Source organism: Lissotriton vulgaris, chromosome 4_1 (assembly GCF_964263255.1).
Source record: "Lissotriton vulgaris chromosome 4_1, aLisVul1.2, whole genome shotgun sequence".
NCBI classification, from domain to species: Eukaryota; Metazoa; Chordata; class Amphibia; order Caudata; family Salamandridae; genus Lissotriton; species Lissotriton vulgaris.
Genome location: NC_141691.1, coordinates 764509885 through 764524977, shown reverse-complemented (window position 1 = coordinate 764524977; position 15093 = coordinate 764509885). Strand labels below are relative to the sequence as shown.

The 15093-nt window shown below is 49.3% G+C and overlaps 1 pseudogene; it reads left to right on the top strand.

The window, feature by feature from the left end:
- Positions 1-9954: 9954 nt before the first annotated feature.
- Positions 9955-11622, top strand: LOC147722559 (uncharacterized; annotated as a pseudogene).
- Positions 11623-15093: the final 3471 nt, after the last annotated feature.

The following is a 15093-nucleotide window of genomic DNA, read 5'->3' as shown; positions in this document are numbered from 1 at the left end:
TGGAATGGCGGCGATCGGAGGGCCGATGGCCGAGAGACGCGCTGAGGGGGACTCGGCGACATCAACTCGGCTGAGCGAGAGTCCCTCCCCGGAGCTTGACCAAGAACAGCGGCTGAACCGGCGTTTGGATGCCAAACTTGATGCGATCGCTTCAACTAAGGAAGCATTGCACCAAGACATTGCCCAAGTGGTCACGGGCCTGGGGCTGCTACGCGCGGATCACGCGAAGCTGGCGGACAGGGTCAAGGACCATGACCAACTGTTGCTGGACCTGAAGCCATCGGTGGTGACCGCGGAGCACAGGATCACGGACATATTGGCCCGACTGGACTCGCTGGAGCGGAGGGCGGAGGATGCCGAAGGCCGCAATAGACGGAACAACGTGCGGGTCGTAGGCCTGCCGGAACGGATTGAGGGGGAGGATGCGGTGGCCTAGATGGAGAACTGGTTCCGCACTGTGGTAGCGCCGGAGGGGCTTACTCCTTTTTTCACTCTGGAGCGAGCCCACCGGGTACCTGCTCGCCCGCCGGGGCTTGGCCGCCCCCCCCGACCGATGGTGGTGCGGCTCCTCCACTACAAGGACCGGGATCTCCTCATCCAGCGGGCCAGGATGTCGGGCCCGTATGAGGTGGAGAACAGTAAGGTTACGATCTTCCCGGACTACACTCAAGCGGTCCAGAAGAACAGGGCATCGTTCCTCGCGGTGAAGAAGGAGCTCAGGGAGGAAGGCATCCAGTACTCCTTGCTCTACCCGGCTAAGCTGCGGATCATAATGGATGGCTCTACGCACTTTTTTCAGACTCCGGATGAAGTTTGGCAATGGCTGGAGTCGTATAGAGCGGGGACGGACAGATCGCATAAAAGTAGGCGAGACCAACCCAAGCAGCCCCGGGTGAGGCAATCACAACGCATCAGATCCCGCAACAGGCGCCAGCGGGAGAAACGGGAGGCTCAAATGGCGGCGGAGAAGAGGGATGCGCTCGCAGCGACGGCGGCCATTACAGGGTCGCAACAGAACAGTGAACGGGCAGAAACGGACTCGGGAGGGGAAGGCAGCAGGACGGGAGAGGAACTCTCAGAGGCGGAAAGCTCGAAGGGGCCGATAGTGACCCCACAGACATCGGATGGTATCTTCTGCGGCTGAGATTGAATTGGGACTAGATCGAGACTTCATGGTAGGGTGGTATCCTGTTGATGGAGGGCGGGATGCCGGGAGGGGGAGCAGTGTGCTTCGGAGGGGATGAAGGCGCGGGGCGCGGGCTCCGCTTGCTGGGGTCGGCGGTGACTCACCCCCCTTGGGCCCTTAAGGCCGACTGTGGTGGAGACCACAGGGTAAGTGTGCGAGAAGTTGGTTCAAGGTTTGGATGGGGGCGGCCATTGGGTTCGTGTGCTCTGTCCTGGGGAGTGGGGTTTGGGAAGTTTTTCTGTTTTGGGTATGTTCGGGGGGGGCAACTGCATTGGGGGGGCTATGAACCTTCGTTATTTGAATCGGACTGTACGAAGCTGGAATGGGGACATTACCTAATTTGAAATGCCTGACGTGGAATGTCCGGGGGCTACGAACTATGGTGAAACGTCACAAAGTCCATGCATATCTAGTACGCAGGGGGGTTCAGATTGCTATGCTCCAGGAGACTCATCTCACCAAAAAAGAGTGCGTTGCCTTGCAGAAAAGATGGCGGGCCAGGTGTTTGGCACCACTTACGCGTATGCCAGGGGGGTGTTGATCTGGGTGAGGGCGGGGATACCCTTTCAAGTGCTGAATCAAGTAGTGGATCCGGATGGCCTGTTTGTGGCGGTGGAGGGGAGGTTATATGGACGGGATGTGGTTTTCTGCTGTGTATATGCACCGAACACTGATCAAGCTCGATACTTTGATAGCCTCTCGGGGTCCTTGGCCTCTTTCCTGGTGGGCCCGATAGTGTTAGGGGGGGACTTCAATTCGATCACGGATGTGGCTTTGGATAGGTCCCATCCCCCCCTGGTGGACTCCCCGGTGCGCAGGCTGGCCGCGCACAGGAAGGACTGGCAGGATAGATGGGGGTTGCTGGATGTCTGGAGGGAGCGGCACAGGGGAGCCAGGGATTATTCCTTTTATTCTGCTCTCCATGATCTGCATGTCAGGATTGATTCGGTGCTCTGCGGTGGATCCCTAGCCCCATTGATTTCCCACGCGGAGTACCTGGCTAGGACTATCTCCGATCATAACCCCCTATTGGTACACATTCAGTGGCAGAGAGAGCGCTCAGTGATACCAACATGGCGGCTTCGGCCGGAGACGCTTGAGGATTCTGTGTTCAGCGACGCGGTTCGGCAAGGCATTGATAGCTATTTCGGAGTGAATGAGGGCACGGCCACGAGTAGGTCCACTGAATGGGATGCAATGAAAGTGGTGGTGAGAGGGGTGTGTTTGGGTAGGTTCTCGAATGCTCGCACGACTGTGTTGAACGACCTCATGAAAGCGGAAGAAAGTTTGAGGGACTTGGAGCGCCGCAGGCCGGCTAGGCCAGATTTACAGGCCCAGTTATTGGAAGCGAAGGAAGTGGTTGCCACCGAGACGGAACGTTTAAGGTGTTATGACTACAGGCAGTATATCATCAGGGCACATGCAGAAAGGGACAAGGTGGGTACCCTCTTGGCCAGACTAGCTAACCCGGAACTTAGGGGCTGCCCGATCCTCAGCATTAACAATGCGCAGGGAGAAATGGTGTACTCCCAGGCAGCGGAATTGGAACGTTTTAGGGGGTATTATGAGGAATTATACCAGAGTCAGCTGGGAGTGGGGGCTCAGGACATTGCGGAATACCTGGGGGAGAGGCTGCTTCCGGTCCTGGATGAGGAGGACGCGAAGGAGCTGGGTAGCCCGATCACGCTCACAGAAATACGGGTGGCCATCAAACATATAGCCCGCAACAAGACGCCCGGGGTGGACGGACTGCCGATTGAATTTTATCAACAGAATGTGGACAGCTTGGCTCCCAGGCTGCTGGTGGTGTATACGGAAGCTTTCGAGGCTGGGGCATTGCCTGGGTCCATGCGGGAGGCCTTGATTGTACCGCTCCTAAAACCTGGCCGGGATGCCGCGGATGTGAGGTCTTATCGCCCGCTATCCATGCTGACGGTAGATTATAAGATTCTGAGCCGAATCCTAGCCACCAGGCTGGCCCCACATATGACGGGCCTGGTACACAGGGACCAGGCCGGGTTTATACCCACGAGGAGCACGGCGCTGAATATCCGCCGCCTGGTGGGAATAATGGACGCCATCTTGGACGGGGAGGGAGCTCCGGCGGTCCTGTCCGTGGACATCGAGAAGGCCTTTGATAGTTTGGAATGGTCTTTCCTGGATGGAGTGTTAGAGAGGTTTGGCATGGGCGAGGGGTTCCGCAGGTGGACGAGGGTCTTATATACCTCGGCAACGGCGAGAGTGCGTTTGGGCGGCCTGGTGTCTGCGGCGTACCCGGTGGGCAGGGGCACACGACAGGGATGTTCTCTCTCCCCCCTATTGTTTGCTCTGGCGATGGAACCCTTGGCGGTCCATGCGAGGTCAGGTGACAGGTACGCGGGGATAGCCAGCGGCGGGCAGTGGCATTATATATCGCTATATGCGGATGACTTGCTCCTGTACCTAGCTGACACCTCGGGGGCATTGGTCGGAGCGATGGATCTGTTGTCTGAGTTCGGCCGGCTGTTGGGCCTTAAGGTCAATTGGGCGAAGACTTGTGTGTTCCCGCTGCGAGCGGGATCGCCAGTCCCTGGCAGCGATTTGGGCGTGGTATGGGAGCCCTCTTGCTTCACCTATCTGGGTGTTCGCATCTACCACGCGACTGCGGACTTATTGGAGGGCAACATTGGTCGCTGTGTCCGGGCACTGAGGGGCAGCTTGTCTTTCTGGTCGACCCTCCCGCTGACGGTTCTGGGTAGGATTGCACTTTTGAAAATGGTGGCGCTCCCCCGCTTCCTCTATTATTTCCGAACGCTGCCTGTCTGGATTCCCCAGGGGGTCTTTAGAGACCTGCGGTCAATGATTATTGGCTTCCTATGGGGGCATGGCCGCCGTAGAGTGGCCCTGAGCATGCTACTTCGCCCCAAGCTAGAAGGGGGCATGGCTGTGCCCGACTTCGAGCTGTATTATCTTGCGGCGCAGTTGCAGGTCCTTACACAGAACGTAGCTAGGGTGTTCCGGGGTCCAGAGGAGGACCGGGATCGGGGGATACAACGCCACGTGCTGTCCTACATCATCATGCAACAGAGGCTCGAGTTGCGGGCCCTCACCATGGAGGAGCGGACGCTCCGGCTGTGCTGGCAGAGGAGCCTTCGGAGAGCGAAGGCATCGCGGCCTTATGCACCGGAGATCCCGATCGGAATGCTGACGGCTTTGCCGCACGGGGGAGATTGGTCCCCGTTGTTGGATTGGGAAGAGGCGGGACTGCAGGTAGTAGGCGACTTATACATAGACGGGGCATTGGCGCCGTTCGAAGCGCTCCGGGACCAGTTCGGGCTGCCCGATGGGGGTTTCCTCCTACACGCGGCAGTGGTGGCTGCCATATAGAAGCACTGGAAAGGGGGGTTCATGGAACCAACAACGACTATGGCGTGCCAATATGTGGTGATGGCGGCAGGTACGTTCAAAGCTGTGACGTGCCTCCATACTAGGATGCTGAATGAGGGACTGGAACCACTCCAAGGGCTCAAGGCTAAATGGGTGGAGAGCGTGGGCCGGCCCATACCGGATACGGCATGGGGCCACATCCTGCGGCGCACGTGGAAGGGCACGAGAAATGCGCGCTTTCAGCAAGTACATTTCTATGTGCTTCATAGGGCTTATTTAACTCCTGAGAAATTACAGCGGTACTTTCAGGTGCCGGATGCCCGATGCCCACGGTGTTCGTCTCTGGGAGCGGACATGGACCATTTGTTTTGGGGGTGCACACACCTGGGGACCTATTGGGCGGAGGTAGGGGAACTCCTGAACGAAGTGACTGACAGGGAGGTGGAATTCGATATGGCGGCGTGCCTGCTGCTCTGGTTCCCGCATACTAAACACACCAAGGTGACAAGCAAATTCATTGACCTGGGTTTGATATTGGCGCAGAGGGAAATATCGTGGCATTGGAAGTCCAGGGGGGGACCCTCACTGCGTAGATGGAAGAATGAATTGCTGCGGTGGTCTGACTGTGAGAGTGTGCTCCGGATGAAGCAGGCTGTCAAGATGGGGAATGAGAAGGCATTGGATGCGGCGCGTGCATGGGAGTTAGTGGTACAAGCTTTGCGTGATTCTTTGGTAGAGGATGAGGATGGTGAGAACTAAGCCGGTGGACACCGCGGGGCGAACACAAAAGTATTGTACCACGCACTGTAGTGGATCCATCCAATTCGACAGGACGAGGCATACACCTTAGCAGTTGCCAGGGGAGGGGGGGGCTCTGGGGGGTCTGGTTAATGGGAGTTTGGGGTGGGCCGGAAGCCATTAGATGGTAGCCCGTTAGGGCACCTTGGATCTACTAGGATGGTGGGCACTGTGTGGAGTGTGGAATGGCTGGGGAGAGCGGCCAGGAGTGACAAACCCATAGCGCCTAGGGCGGGTCCCGACAAGGGCGGTACCACTGATTATCACTGGGATGGCTGACGGGAGTGATGTTGTGGGTGGGGGGGTAAAAGCAGATACGCAAAACGACATTTCAACCATGGTCCCTATGGGACGTGCACCGTGATGTTTTCCTATTGTATGAAGTAATATGCCGCCCGGCCTCCGGGATGCGGGCTGAATGGCTGTGTACGATTTGGATTTCTTATTGGACGGGGGGATATCACGAGTGAACTGGCTGATTACTGTATCCTGTGGTTTATAATTCTGCAATAAAAATATATTTAAAAAACAAAAATGTTTGACAAAGGATATCATACCTGTGTATGGTTGGAAAATTGGGTAGAGTATACCAAGGACGACTGAATCTTAGCATTTCCACTAGATGGTACCTTTAATGGTAGAATTTTTTTTAATTTAAGGACTCGAATGAATGACTTATACCCCAGACCAAGATTGACGCAATATGAGGCTTTAGAAGAATGGGAGATTGAGGCCTTGGAGCGAGACTGACCCAGAATGGATAAGGGAATAAGTAAATGGTACCCGAAAATGCAGAGAGAGACCAAAGAGAAAACAAGCATTGGAAATGCAATAGGTCTCGCATTAGAAAAGTTGGAGCTATTGGTCTTGTAAATGACAAATATTTTATTTATTTGTTGGTTTTTAAAATAGCTAAATTGATAGCTTTGTTATTTACAACGCCAATAGTTATAACTTTTGCGAATGTGACACCTATAGCATTTGGAATGCAACATGTTTTGTATTTACGTGACATAGATGGCAGCTCTGGTCGTTAGGCCACATCTCTAGAGAGCAGGAGAGTTCAGCAGGGGGGAGAAGCACAGCAATGCAATAGGTCTCGCATTAGGAAAGTTTGAGCTATTGGTATTGTAAAGGACACATTTTTCATTTATGTGCTTGTTTTGAAAATTGCGAAATTAATAGCTTTGTTATTTACAATGCCAATAGTTTTATCTTTCGCAAATGTGACACCTATTGCAACACAATATGTGTTGTAGCACTGAGTGGTGTGAGGGTGAGTGGGTGTGTGAGGGTGTGAGGGTGAGTGAGGGTGAGGGTGAGGGTGGGTGAGGGTGTGGGTGTGTGAGGGTGAGTGAGGGTGTTTGAGGGTGTGTGAGGGTGAGTGAGGGTGTGTGAGGTGGTGAGGGTGAGGGTTAGGGGGTGTGAGGGTGAGGGTGAGAGGGTGACTGAGTGTGTGTGAGGGTGAGGGGATGAGGGTAAGGGTGTGTGAGGGAGAGGGGGTGATGGTGAGAGGGTGTGAGGGTGAGGGTGTGTGAGGGTGTGTGAGGGTGTGTGAGGGTGAGGGGTGTGAGGCTGAGTGAGGGTGAGAGGGTTGTGAGGGGTGTGAGGGTGAGTGAGGGTGTGTGAGGATGAGGGGGTGAGGATGAGTGAGGGTGTGTGAGTGTGGGTGAGGGTGTGTGGGATTGAGGGGGATGAGGGTGAGGAGGTGTGAGGGTGAGGAGGTGTGAGGGTGATGGGGTGAGGGTGTGAGAGGGTGTGAGGGTGAGTGAGGGTGAGATGGTGTGAGGGTGAGATGGTGTGAGGGTGAGGGTGAGGGTGTGTGTGAGGGTGAGGGGCTGTAGAAGCAAACATGCAATAATCAACTATGGCTAGAAAGATATAAGGCCTCCTTGCATGGCATATATTATTTTTCCCCTTTACATAAGTTGGTTTGACACAAGGTAACAAATTTGTTTAAATCTAGCTCATGTTCCATCTTCAGGAGGGTATACTGATGGGGATTTTCTCTCTCTCTCCCTTTTGGTAAACATATATAGTGCGCTCTAGCACTTTATGATACTAGAATAGTGTGCCCCCTTTTTGACTTGCAACTGATTTTTATTTATATAGTGTGAGAGTACCTCTAAAAGTTAAGTCTCCTGTGATCATACCGTGGAATGGTAAAACAAGGTTGTGCTGGGAGAGAGAGAGTGGGGAGGAGAGTAGGAGGAGGAGGGGGGAGGAGAGTAGGAGGAGGAGGGGGAGGAGAGTAGGGGAGGCACGGCGAAGTGAAGAGACAAGACGGTGCTAAAATCGGAGTAATGTGAAGGATCATTTTGGGTCGAATGGATATTGGAACGGTAAGCAGTTGGAATCTGACCTAATCGATCTCTGCTGCGGTGTCTCGGCCTCTGTAGAATGTTAGTGCGCATTCGGTAGAGTGCAACAGAAAATGTCAGCACTCCTGGTTGGAGTGAAACCTTCCACGTTTGAGGACATGGGTTCCTGTGCTCCTCGCCCTCGTTTGGATGAGGTTGTAGTTGCTTTTAATGTGTAAGCTTCTTTGTTTTAAATAAACAATATAAGGAGGAGGAGGGGGGAGGAGAGTAGGGGAGGCACGGCGAAGTGAAGAGACAAGACGGAGGGAAGGCAGAGAAGGGGAGGGGGGAGGAGAAATGCGACACGGCGGGCAGGGGAGGGGGCTGTGTTGGTGTTCAAGGGGCACGGACAGGAACCGCGATTAAGCATGTTGCAATTTGTTTGGGGTTTGAGAAATTTGCTGGAAAGAAAAGGTTTTTAGAAAGACTAAAAAGGCTGCTACGCACTTGATAGAATGGTCCTGTACGATTACAGGTTTGGAAATAATTAAGGATTATGGTTACACAGTCAACGTTCTAGAATATGCTAGGAAAAAATCTTAGTATGGAAAGGTTGATTGCTAAAATCGGAGTAATGTGAAGGATCATTTTGGGTCGAATGGATATTGGAACGGTAAGCAGATGGAATCTGACCTAATCGATCTCTGCTGCGGTGTCTCGGCCTCTGTAGAATGTTAGTGCGCATTCGGTAGAGTGCAACAGAAAATGTCAGGAGGAGGGGGGAGGAGAGTAGGAGGAGGAGGGGGGAGGAGAGTAGGGGAGGCACGGCGAAGTGAAGAGACAAGACGGAGGGAAGGCAGAGAAGGGGAGGGGGAGGAGAAATGCGACACGGCGGGCAGGGGAGGGGGCTGTGTTGGTGTTCAAGGGGCACAGACAGGAACCGCGATTAAGCATGTTGCAATTTGTTTGGGGTTTGAGAAATTTGCTGGAAAGAAAAGGTTTTTAGAAAGACTAAAAAGGCTGCTACGCACTTGATAGAATGGTCCTGTACGATTACAGGTTTGGAAATAATTAAGGATTATGGTTACACAGTCAACGTTCTAGAATATGCTAGGAAAAAATCTTAGTATGGAAAGGTTGATTGCTAAAATCGGAGTAATGTGAAGGATCATTTTGGGTCGAATGGATATTGGAACGGTAAGCAGTTGGAATCTGACCTAATCGATCTCTGCTGCGGTGTCTCGGCCTCTGTAGAATGTTAGTGCGCATTCGGTAGAGTGCAACAGAAAATGTCAGGAGGAGGGGGGAGGAGAGTAGGAGGAGGAGGGGGGAGGAGAGTAGGGGAGGCACGGCGAAGTGAAGAGACAAGACGGAGGGAAGGCAGAGAAGGGGAGGGGGGAGGAGAAATGCGACACAGCGGGCAGGGGAGGGGGCGGAGCGGGGGTGTGGGAGGAATGCGCCTGAGGGAAAATACGGCTGGGGGCATGTGCACGCGCTTTTAGGCTCAATGCGCATGCGCATTGAGCTTAAAAGTCACGGGCACTGCAAGGAATCGCCACGATTCCTTGCAAGTTAGTTAAAGAGTGGTTAAGCCCCCAGAGTCTCGCAAGCTCGATGCGCATGCGCATCGACAGGCGAGACCTAAAAATGAAACAATGGAGACAGAATATGACGGTCGAGGGACTATTTCCAGTATTTGCTGTAGACGAACCCGTAGGAGGAAAAAGCACAGAGAAAACCCGACACCTATTGGCTGCGGGTGATTCAGAAGATGAATACCTGGAGGATTTATTAATGAAAAATCCACCACCATATGATGAGGAGTCTAGGTCTCTGAGTTCGAAAAATCAATTTTTCAGACATCCTAGGGATAGAAGGGCCAGTACAACTGAAGCGACAGGACTAAGTTACAGACCTAGCGGTAATGAGGGATCAAGCATGTCTGATCCGACTATTCCCTGATATAGACCGATTTGTGGTGAGGGATCAAGTAGGACAGTTCCAACTGCCCCAAGTCTTTACCCTCCTTTAGTTCCACATGTGATACCTGAAACCTCCATGGAAAAGATTTTACAGGAGCGAGAAAAAGAAGCTTTAGAGAAACAGAGAATTGAACTCATTCAGAAAATAACCCAGCTAAATACAAGTCCTGAAGCTCTGACAATTCCAGTAACCATTGGCCCAGTTGTTCCTCTCTATGGGGATAGACAGGCTAGTCCAAAAACTCCAGTTATTACTCAAGCTGTAATACCACCCCGAAAACAGCCTTTAATAGTTGATGATCAAGCAAGTGAATGCGAATCTATGATTTCCCTGATGGATTTGCCTATAAGAGAACCAGAAGGCAATGCACAGAGAACGAGAACTCAGACTAGTGCAAGAGAAGTTCTGATAGAGTCATCTGCAGGTACTCGAAGTGCCACGGTAGTGATTCCAGAAGAAATAGATCGATGGACCCGAGAATTGGAAAAGGTAAATCCTCAGCCAAAACCATTAGATATTTACAAATTAAGAATAGAACTGGAAGAACTGATGGCTGGGAATGTAGGAATGGACCGATTGAATACATTTAGTGAGGATGAGTTATTGTTCATCTGTAAGAGCATTACCAGAAACACCAGAGTGTTCCATGAGAAACTAATGGACACAGCAGCTAATATGGGAATAGATGTTAGCAGATCCAAAGTATTGCAGAAGCCCTACAGAGCAGAATTTTCTGACAAGGATTTAGAAAACATGAATGTGTCAGGGAAAAAGGTGCAGATAAGAGAATTGCTGAATCTGTTACAGAAATGGGGAGACTTAGAAAAATGGAAAGCCAGATGGGCAAGGAAAAAAGAAGACAGTAAGTCCAGACAAGTGACTTCTGAATATGTCCTAAAAGAAGTTGATAAGGCAGAGACTTTGTATCCTATGAGAGAAGTGCCAGGTGGGAAATATGTACATGTTCCATGGTCCCGACAAGATATTGTGTCATTTACAAATGATTTCCCAAAATTACGAGAAAAACCTGTGGAATGGTACAGACAGGTTGAGAGGTTTATAAAGGTGCAAAAATGTCTCCTGAAGGACCTAGATGGGTTCTTCGACATTGTAGTTCCTGTAGATTTGTGGACAGAATGCAAAATTGCTGTTGATTGGCCAAGTGAGGAGTATGCCAGAGACACTAGGACAGGAGCCCCCTCGGCGGAGGTGATGAGGAAGTATGACCAGGTCATACTGTATTTAAAAGGCAAGGTGCCCGCTAAAGAAACTGATTAGACCCACATAGATAGAACTACCCAAAATCGTGATTAAACTGTACATTCATATTATGAGCGACTGTTACAGGTGTTCAAAACGTACAGTGGAATAGATAATATTGAGATGAAGGACATGACCCATTTTATTTATCGGTTCGTGTTAGGGCTAAGACCTAAAATCTCACAGTGGATTAGAGACAATAAAATCTGTTGGCAAGGAAAACCTATAGATGAGGTCCTGAAATACGCCAAGTATTGTGAAGATGAGATGGAAAAAAAACGAAAAGCATTAAAAGAAAAAGTCATGTGGGCACAAGTAAAATTAGCAGAACAACAAGAAAAGCAGTTAGGTAAAATGAATAATAATACCCAGAATCAAGGCCCTCGGGGTGGAGGGAAGCCCAGAGTTAAAATGAGCCGAGAGGAAGCCCAGAAGAAATTCCCCTGTCACGGGTGCGGTCAGATAGGGCACTGGAGAGACGAGTGTCCAATGTTGCTGAATGGTAAAATTCCCAATAATGATTTGAATCCACAGGTGCAGAAAGAGAGGCCACGAAAGACCCAGCAACAGGTAAAACAGAATCAGTTGCCTCGTGCACCTAGGCCTAACTATAGGAGCAAAGCACAGCAGGGTGAGGAAATAGAGGTATGGGAAGGAAGGGAGGATAGAAATGCAGCAACTTCGCAATCCCTTTTGAATGACGCATTCCTCTGTGATGATTCTTACTGACGGTGCCTGAGGGGGAGGACGAGGAGTGCGTGCGTGGCACCTCCTTGCCGGTGGACCAGTCAGGGCCATACATTGAAGGAAAGGTTGAAGGGAATGACGTCACCTTTCTATTGGACACTGGTGCTACCCGTTCTACTGTGAGAACAGCAGATGTTCCAAACCTACCCCTCTCGGGAGAAGCAATCCAAGTAGTGGGTGTTTCTAATCAACTAATTAATACCCCAGTTACAGAGCCCATGGAGATCACAATAGGTAACTTCAAAGAAATGCACAGATTTGTTGTCTGTGATTCCAGTCCTGTGAACTTACTAGGACGTGATTTGCTGTGCAAAATGAATTGTACCATCTTTTGCACACCAAAAGGCGTTGAAATACAAACACCCGATGAAGACGGAATTTACAAATTAATGTTGGTAAGGCCTGACTCCGAGATTAAAAGACTGACCATACAAGACTTACCTGAAGAACTCCAACAGACTGTGAAACCAGAGGTATGGGATTTCACTGGAAAAAATGTAGGATTAATGGCAAATGTAGACCCAATCCAAATAGCCATAAAAGAAAATGCAGTTTACCCAAATACCAAGCAGTATAAAATGAGTGCAGAAGTAAAAGCAGGGGTTGCCATTGAAATAAAAAGATTATTGGAAGCAAACCTCATACAAGAGGTGATGAGCAGTCCTTGTAATTCGCCCATAATTGGAATTAAGAAACCAAGTGGAAAGTACAGGGTAGTGCAGGACCTGCGCAAGGTAAACAAAATTGTCGTTCCTTGCTGTCCTATTGTGCCAAACCCTGCAGTGATTTTGTACCAAATCCCATGGAATGCTGGATGGTTTACCGTCATCGACTTATGTCAAACATTCTTTTCAATCCCATTGCATCCGGACAGCAAATTTCTTTTCTCATTTGAATTTGACAGTCATATCTACGTCTGGAATCGTGTTCCTCAGGGGTACACAGAGAGTCCTTCAATTTGCAATTAGATTCTGCACTATGCCTTGAATCCTTGGTCCTACCTGGAGAATCAGTCTTGGTCCAATACATAGACGACCTTTTGGTGGCATCTAAAAGTCGGAAAGACTGTGTCACTGATACCATTGCCTTATTGAATCATTTAGGTGAAGGAGGACATAAAGTATCACCAGACAAATTACAGTTCTGTACCAATTCAGTGAAATATCTGGGGCACCAGATAGAAAAAGGTATCAGGAAGGTTACCACAGAGAGAATTAGAATAACTCGAAACATGGAACTACCAAACACTCAGAAAGAAATCATCAGAATGTTCCTTGGAGTTGTAGGATACTGCAGACAGTGGATTGTGGGATTTGCAGTCCTAGCAAAACCATTAATAAAAATGACAAAGAAAGGAGCAAAAGACCCAGTGGAGTGGGATGATGAAAGCATGACATCTTTTGTGAAATTGCGAGACTGTCTATGCACAGCTCCTGCATCGGGAATGCCTGACTATTCAAAAGACTTTGCCCTGTTTTGTGACACACAAGACAATTGTGCACTTTCAGTTCTAACTCAAATTCATGGTCTGACTAGACGTCCAGTGGCATACTTTTCTGCTACCTTGGATCCAGTGGCTGCTGGATTGCCTGGATGTCTGAAAGTATTGGCTGCAACTTGCATGAGTCATGAACAGAGTGAATCCATCATTATGGGACATCCTGTAACTGTGTATGTTCCACATGCAGTTGTAATCCTACTAACCCGAACCAAAACGCAGTATCTCACACCTAGTCGGCTGACTAAGTATGAAAGAATTCTGGTGGGTGCAGCAAATGTGACTATTACTCGATGTAATATACTGAATCCAGCAACTCTATTACCAGATACACTGGTTGCAGAAGTCAAGGGGGAGTTCGAGCATAATTGCATTGACCTGACTGAATTTAGCACAAAACCACGCCCAGATATCAAAGAAACGCCCCTGCTTGTAGAAGATTTTGAGCTATTTGTAGATGGCTCATGTTTAAGACATGAGGATGGAGGCTTAAGAGCTGCCTATGCCGTGTGTACTCTAGAGAAGACAGTAGAAGCATCCTATCTATTTGGAGTAAAGTCTGCACAAGTAGCCGAATTGGTTGCATTGGCCAGAGCCTGTAAATATGGGAAAAACAAGAGAATAACCATATACACTGATAGCCAGTATGGTTATGGGGTTGTGCATGACTTCGGCCAGTTATGGCTGCAAAGAGAATTTATGACTTCCTCGGGTACTCCTATCCGAAATCGGAAAGTGGTGCAGAACCTACTGGAAGCAATCCAGTTACCAAAAGAATTGGCAGTGGTCAAGTGTGCTGCTCACAAATCTAGCAACGACGATGTGACAGCCGGAAATAGATATGCTGACCAATTAGCCCAACATTGTGCAAGACATAGAATGTCAGTCAATATCAAATTAGGGGGAAACGGAAACAGCTGCCAACTTATGGTGTTTGAGGATGTACAAACATGGGAGGAACTGAAAAATGTGCAGGCTGCCGCAGAACCAGAAGAAAAGGAAAGATGGGAAAAGTTTGGTTGTCGGCAAAGGAATGAAGATGGTGTCATTGTCTGTACTGATGGTATGCCTGTGTTGCCAGACAGCATGCTTGCTCCTATGGCCCGGCTGATACATGGAGATACACACATAGGGAGAGACGCAATGGTCCGTGTTTTCAAACAGACATGGTACAATTCGAAGTTCAGGAACATTGCAGAGGCACTCTGCCAGAGGTGCTTAACTTGTCAGCAGTTTAATCCTGGGAAGAAAACAGTAGTGTTGCCAAGTACATTTGGAAAAGCAGAGGGCCCTTTTGTCAGACTACAAATTGACTTTATACAGTTTTTTGTTGTTTTTTTGTCATAAACTTTCATTCGATTATCAATAGTATAATCATAAAAAGTACATACAATAGAAAAGGCTTTTCAGCGCATAAATGAGTTTAAAAATGAGTCGAGATATAAAAGAACATACTAAGAATAAAATTTGCAGTTTTGTATGCTTCTAGTTAGCTTAGAATATTTTGACGTATTATTAAGACTGCTTTAAGAAAAGTCACTATAAGTTTCGCTTCATGTGGTGTGTTCAGAGACTGCAAAAAGAGAAACGCAGAATGGCATTGTCTATGGCCACTAGATCGAAGAAGTGGAATAATCCACGTTTTTCGTGGAAGTTTGTAATATTTACAAAATAGAACAACGTGGATCGTTGACTGTTGGGAAATTCCATCACATGGACAGTTCATCAAATTGCGGGACCAATTTTGAGTTTCCGGAAATGAAACTAAACGGAAAAAGATATCAAAACGAAGTCTTGTTAATAAAAAAATGTTGTGGTTTGATAAGAAATACGTCAAATATGCTTGCATGCCTTTACCAGATTGTTGTGCACAGAGTTTTTCGTTAGATGGTTTTAAGATCTCAGCTTGGTTCCGTAACTCCCTCAAGTGACTCAGACACATTGATTTTAACTGT